This window comes from Aulonocara sp. 'chitande type north' Nkhata Bay, linkage group LG2 (assembly GCF_057382095.1).
Source record: "Aulonocara sp. 'chitande type north' Nkhata Bay isolate Kocher_YH1m ecotype deep benthic linkage group LG2, A_spYH_male_GT1.1, whole genome shotgun sequence".
Lineage (NCBI taxonomy): Eukaryota > Metazoa > Chordata > Actinopteri > Cichliformes > Cichlidae > Aulonocara > Aulonocara sp. 'chitande type north' Nkhata Bay.
The window spans coordinates 6,212,017-6,219,162 of NC_141345.1; the positions used below are offsets into that span (position 1 = coordinate 6,212,017).

A 7,146-nucleotide genomic window follows, 5' to 3' on the forward strand; every position below is an offset into this window, starting at 1 on the left:
AATCATGCTTATATGTAGAATGAGCCTGGTGACCAACTTAATAAAAAAACATGGATAACGCCACATTGGTGCGCAAAGTCACGCTTTATTTTGAGACTTTTTTAAGTTGAACTTAATGTTTTGACAGTTATTGTCTTGGTGTTCTGAAACCTGATGTCATAAGCAAGTGATAGATCTGGATCAAAGGTTAGCCTCACCTTAAATCATCGCCTGTTTTATTGTCCTTTTTAATACTGATGGAGCCAAAGTGAACGTCACACTGTATTAAAGAAGATTTGGAACTAAGCTCATAAATTCATCAAGACAGTGAATCCTGAGCTCATGAATAAAGAGAGGTAGATAGCCATTTTCATACAGATTTCTACACACCCAGATTTTTTTTTTTTACAACCAAATGTGTCGCCCTCTGCTGGTCATTACAAAGAATCCAGGCTTAAGATGTTGTTTAACATAGACTTGATTCAACTTTTGGGAAGTCTGTTTGTAAGAAAGACAATCATTTGAATGCTTTATAATTAAATTTTTTTGTCCCTCAGGAGGCTTTAAAATTCCTGCTGTCACATCTGAAATATCACTAACGGCTGTTTGGGTTTCGGTTTTTTCAAAGAGTGATGTAGTCTTCTGTTGGGGGGAAATTTAGCCTCCACGATCATTGGGACACATAAACCAATCGGCACGGTAAGGTGGCGATTGACGGAGGAGTGAGGAACACACATTTGTACAATTAATTTGTAGAATTAAAATCTTTTTATTACAAATTAAGTGTAAAAAACTGTGACATGTAAGACTCAAAACTGGGTATTTCTAAGTGTAGTTTTATGGGTTTTTTTGCCTTTTAAAAGGAAAAAAATCATGTTCAGGGACACTAAAACAAACAAATCAATGCTCAGAAAGCAATAGATTAAACATCTGAACCGTTTCAGATAAAACTGCTTCAAATTCATCCATAAGACAACTATGCCTACTATCATTTATAACGGGACAAAATTCCTGCCTTTGTATTCTTCTTTTCTTCAACCTTTAATCATTTCCAATTTTGTGTTTCTTTCCTAACTTTCTTTTTCCTTCATTCCATCTTCCCTGATTTTCTTTCCCCTGGAATTTTCCTATTTCTTATTTCCCATCCTCTCCTTTCTTTCTTCTCCTCATCTGCTATCCCTTCTTTTTTTTCTCCCATGACAAATTTATGTCCAGCCCCCAAGGTCACGATAATCTGTCCAAAACTACTGACTATGGAACAAATTTAAATCACCACTATCAGACCCCATTGTCAGCATCTTTGTTTTTTCTTTTTTTACTTCAACTTTAGATCATTTCAGTTAAAAAAGAAAGAAAGAAAGATGTCAAGTTAAACTCAAACACATACAGAGTCCAATATTTAATTCCAGGCTGCAGTTTGAGCTGTAAACAGATTTTTGCAGACTCTCATTAACTGTCAGCTTCAAACGGCCTGGATTGGGATTCCTCCTCGGGTTAATATCTCCTTTGTTAGGGAGTTGTTTTGTCAGTCCCGGGAGATCTCCCTCTGCTTCCCACGTTTCTCACATCCTCTCCGTGCTGTCGAAGCCTCCGTACGGACACCAGCTGGCTGTGGAGGAAACACAACTGCTTAAATGTAGTCTTTATTTCATTTTGCTGCATTTAATCTCAAATGAAGCAGCTCGTTTGTGCGTCACAATGCAGATTTGTACTTTTGTAACAGATTAAATGTGATATGTTTATTTCTGGGTTGGGAAAAAGATCCAAGGGGCCTGCAAACACACTGATTTCTGACTCTGTTTCAGTGTCTTTATTAATCACTTGTCTTAGCTCAACTTACCAGCTTGTAAACTCTGATTTAACCACAGAAAAGCAGCCAGCTGCTGAGCATTAGCACCGCCACTTTACGGTTGGACTGTTAACCTGCGGCGTGTCACAGAGGTGAAGGATAATTCGGAGTGACAAGTTACATTGAAGGTGGCAGCATGTGGGCTGCAGACGATCCTCAGCTTCACTACAGCGAAAAAGACACAACCTTTGTACACATCTGCACTAGTTCATCACAACTATTAGGATTTTTTGATTTGTAAAAGCTTCTTTGGGACAGTAAAAATCCTGATGACACTTCCTGCAGCTGACCCAAAAGTTTCCCCACCTGATCAATGAATAAAGAGCCTCTTCGTGCACATTTTAAATTGCACATAAAAAGGGAATCATCAGTGTGCCCCAGGGCAGCTGTGGCTACAACGTAGCTTGCCATTGCCAGTGTGTGAATGTGTGTGTGAATGGGTGAATGACTGAATGTAGTGTAAAGCGCTTTGGGGTCCTTAGGGACTGAGTAAAGCGCTATACAAATGCAGGCCATTTACCATAAATTGCCAAAAGTAAATGTTAGTTAGACTTCTTTGCTTTGTGCCACATGATTTACTGATGGATAAAGTCAATATTAATGAAGCTAGTGTCATGGAAATAATCTGAGTAGTCAGCTAACAAGCATTTTGACTAAGATACAGTTTTGTAGCCCTAACGTTATTTAGCCAGCTAGCTGCATCAATCTGGTGATAGCTTTTAATGTTAGCTGACCAAGTAATTTGAACAGCTAGCAACATTACAAGATAAAGCCCAGGAATTAGAATAAATTATTCAGTGTTATCCATTCACAGCTTCAGGCTTCATGAGATAATACTGTTCTTTTTCTGGCTAATATTATCTTACGTTAGCTTACCTGCTAACGCAGACAAACTGCTTGATAATCACCATAGCGCTAGCTGGCTAACTTTAGCTTGCTTGCTAGCAGCTAAGCCAAAGTCCTATAAACAGACTGCTTATCGTTTTTGTCCTTTTGGAGTTTGTGTTGGAGTCTGTGTTGAGGTAAAAGTCAGTTGTTTGGTGATATTGGTGAGATATCTGTTAGGCAATGGAAATAAGAAAAAAAAACACTGAATACAATAAACTGCAACATAATTCACATTTTCAGTTAACAAAGTTACAGGTACACACTTCAGTTTGAAGCTGATGACTAGTCACTTGCAGATATTCCAAGATTTGGTTGCCTATTTTAATGTATTTGCTACAAAGTCAGTCAATGTTATTTGTCACTCTTGTTGGTAGTCGTTCCAATCACTCGCCTAGATGTTGAGAAAAGTTCCGCTCACTTCCAGTGGCTATTATGGTCACTATGTAATTTCAAGTGTGGACACAGCTCATAAATCCTCTCAGGCACAGAAGCCCCACCCACCTACTGGACAAACCTCCTGGTTGTGTGAGCCAGCCTATCAGAAGAAAGTCTGTGGAAGTGCATTCTGTCTGCAGTTTCAGCTGGACTAGATTAAAAACAATGAGAAGAGCAGGTACAATTATAATCTCTCCACCTAACCTATGCACAGAAATCCACACCAAATAAGGTGTTACTCAAGAAACTCAACTGTAATCACACGACTTAAACATCACTCAGGATTCCATGTATAGGATGATGAGTTAATCATCAGTTAACTATCAGGTACGAACAGAAACAAGCACGCATACATCTTATTGGTTAAAGGGTTTAGCCCTGATGTCACGCACACCTGCATTTTGGGCTAAATTTGGCCTTCTTAAGGTGTTGACTTGTGGTAAGTCTGGCTGCTTCATCTCAGCCACAGGTAAACCTGACAGAGGCCAGATGTCACATTTGGCCACATCCTGCCTACCCCACGCTTATGACCTCATCAGGTCCATCTATTACATACAGTCTGTGTGTGGCACCTGAGTGAGTGTAATAAACATAAACATTAATAATACAGCACATGGTTCTGTGCTCAGTCTGCTGTTGCTGATGTGTCGTGACACATGGTGACTGTTCATGTTGATGACACAAAAAGTATCAAAATCATGGTAAAAACACTCACAGTAAGCACCAGGTAATGAACAAAATGGCTGATGGGAAATGTGGTTTCCTTTGCAGAAACATGAGCCCTGACAAACTGTGTGTCTGTGTGTGTGCGCAGCTACATGATGTTAAAATAATAGGTGATGCTGAGCAGCAGTGGGGCCACCTTCTTCATCCAGTCCACATGGTCTGTGGTGGTCTCTGATAAATGGCTCCTCTCCTGTCAGGACCTGAAACTTCCTGCAGCTGTGGTTACTTATGATGTAATGCAGGACGCCGATTATGTGCCTCGCCATCAGCGACACTCCGCTCAGCTCAGCGTGCATTCGGCACTGCAGGAGCGCTCGCATCTGTCCGATGGTGGAGGACGGGAGGTGGATGGGAGGTGATGGAGGTCACTGAACATTCAGGGAACAAATGTTGAAACTTTAAGTGAGCTTTATTGGAGTTGTTCCTCAGAAGTGTTTTCAGGGTCCTTGACCTGTCTGCAGTCTGAATGTCATGAAACTTTGCAGAGAAGTAAAAGAAAGTAAAAGAAATAATTAAATATAAAGGGCAACGCAGAGCTACTCTAACAGAGCACAGGTATCAAGACACTCAGTTCAGCTGAGTTTTATTTAGAGATTAGAGTTTGAAATGAGCATGATGAGTTCACTTTAAGGTTCCCATTAAGGGATATCTTATTTTATTTATTATAATTTATTATTAAGATAAAATCTATAACTGTTTAATCATTTAATTGCATTTGAAAATGTGGAAAGTCTTATTATCCAACCAAAGTTTCTTTTGTTTAAGTTTTCATTTGCTAACAAAACACCCATGTCACATGTCTGAGGTTATATTGTTATTTTTCACCCTTAACTGATAAATTCTGAAATCTAAAATTATCTGGTCTGTGTTGTGGTGGCGTTGGAAGTTAGAAAAAATACTGCAGGCGGATCCACTCGATCAGAACAGGATCAGAACCAGATCTCCGTGACCATGACGTCCAAACTGTCCCCGCCGTCCCCCCTGGGTTTCCTTCGCTTGTTAATTAATTGTCTCTGCACTAACATCTGTCGTCTCTGGAGTGCCACCGCACGCCGCTGCGATTCAACATTTATACATGACTCCTTACAGCAGCCGCACTTTTAATGATGAAGCATATGGAATACAGCCGAGCAGAAGAGGAAGTACATTTAGCCTGCGACGGCTCTCAGCTGTGAAGAGCTGCACTTCACCGAAAACAAGGGAACATGAGCTAAGAAAAAAAAAACATGCCGTGGAGCTAAAGGAGGAAAAGTGTGCCGAGGACGTTTAAAAGCCAGAAAAAGCAGCTTGAAGAATCAGTTGAAGAATTTGGAGGTAGTCCTCCTCCTTCATTGTTCCATCCACTTTGTGTAATGTACCAGTACCACTGGCAGTAAAACAGCCCGAAAGCATGATGCTACCACCACCATGCTTGACACCAAGTACAGTGTTCTAAGGTTTGAAAGAATCACCTTTACTCCTGCAACCTTACCTCTTGTCATTGTGGCCAAACATTCTTTGTCTTGTCTGACAATCAAACTTTTCTCCAGGAGACATTTGGCTTGTTCGTGTGGGCAGCCACACATTTCAGTAAAGCTTGAATGTGTCAGTTTTGTAGCAGGAGCTTCGTTCTTGGTCGACATCCTCACAGTCCATGGCGATGTAAAACTGGCTTCAATGTGGACAGTGCTGGTGTTCCAGCAGCTTCCAGGTCATGGCAGATTTGAGCCTTGGTGGTTCCTGGCTTGTTCCTGAATATCCCAACCGGTTTTCTTTCATATCTGGTGTCACACCTGAATAACTTCTTTTATTTTTAGCAGAAAAAAGTTCTTCTGTACTCTAACTCCTCTACATCACAAATGTTGGCCAAAGTAGTCAGTAAGAGAAAACATATCTGTTACAATAATAAATCATAGAAGCTTGTCTGTTGGCGAAAAGTAGCTCCGAAGAAATCTTGGCTTATGACTGATCTTAGAATAGTGAAAGCAGAGCCAATGTACACTTGCCTAGCATGCGAGTCTCCCATCACCTTTTAGGTTTAACTACAAAGTGTATGCGCAAAAAACCAGAAAAAGGTTGACCTCTCATCTTGACAAACTCTGGGATTTGTTTTGCTGCTGATTTTTAGTATAATGAAGAATAGGGTGACCAACCGTCCTCTTTTCCCCGGACATGTCCTCTTTTTACGTTCTGTGAGGGGCGTCCGGGGGTATTTTTGAGATTGATAAGAATGTCCGTGTTTTCCTATATTCCGACAGAGGACTCATGTGTGTGACGTCATTCATCCCCGAGCTGCTGCTTTGTGAGCTTGTTCTGCGCTCACAGACAGGACAGACAGCACCAACGCGCCTAATGATGTTTAAAAGATCCCAAAGCTTTGATGTTACTGATAGTGAACTTCATTTTATTCATAAGGTTAATTAGTAGAGTTGCCAACCGTCCCGTAAAAAACGGAATTGTCCCGTATTCAGAGAAAATATTACGCGTGTCGTATTGAGCTGAAAAGAAACAAAGTTTGTCCCGTACTTCAGCTAGAATGGAAAAGACACAAAACTGGAGTTATTCTGTCGTTACGCTGCACAGCTGCCTCTTCTTCTCTCATTGTCTCCCCTCCCTCTCCTGTTTCTACTTCAATCATGAAACTGATCAATGATCAGCTGATCGGCTCTCTTGTTTGTTTATCGCCCACTTTGCGCCAGAAAGAAGAAACCAGTGGATGTAGCACTAAACAACAGCTGCACGTTTAAGCTTGATCAGCTGTTGTTAGAATTTATCAAATATTACTTTCTAGTATCAGCTGATGTTTGCTGGAGCCACAGCTGTAAAGCTGCTGGTCATGATATTGGTTTGGTTATGTGATGAGAGGGAAACATGAAGATGAAACCAGGAGATGTCCTTACTGAATCATCAGAGCTGAACAGGTGATGGAGAAACAGGTTTACCTTTTAGGTGACATGAATGAGTTGAAGGGAAGTTATGAACTGTTTCTGAGAGACAAACAACACCAGTCAAAGTCAAAGTCAACTTTATTTGTCAATTCTGCCACATGTACAGGACATACAGAGAATAGAAATTTCGTTACTCTCAAACCCTAGATGAAATAGCAATGAACATTTTGTTAGGATGCCTGGGTCGTTGACCCAGGGGTTTTGAGTTTATTATATTATTTATACTTTCTAGTCTTTGGTTTCTTTGAGTTCTGTTTTATAGTTTATGTCTCTGTCTTCTCTAGCTGCTGTCTCCCCTGTCAGCTGTATCCCCTTGTCTAGTTCGCGTCTATGTGTATCTTA

The 7,146-nt window shown here is 40.6% G+C and overlaps 1 long non-coding RNA gene across 1 annotated transcript; it reads right to left on the minus strand.

Moving 5' to 3' along the window:
* Positions 1-780: 780 nt before the first annotated feature.
* On the minus strand, positions 781-3,203 carry LOC147337362 (uncharacterized). Its single transcript, XR_015124743.1, has 3 exons — positions 2,980-3,203; positions 1,820-1,993; positions 781-1,588 (listed from the first exon to the last, which is right to left on the minus strand). It is a non-coding gene; the product is annotated as an uncharacterized LOC147337362 (long non-coding RNA).
* Between the last annotated feature and the right edge of the window lie 3,943 nt (positions 3,204-7,146).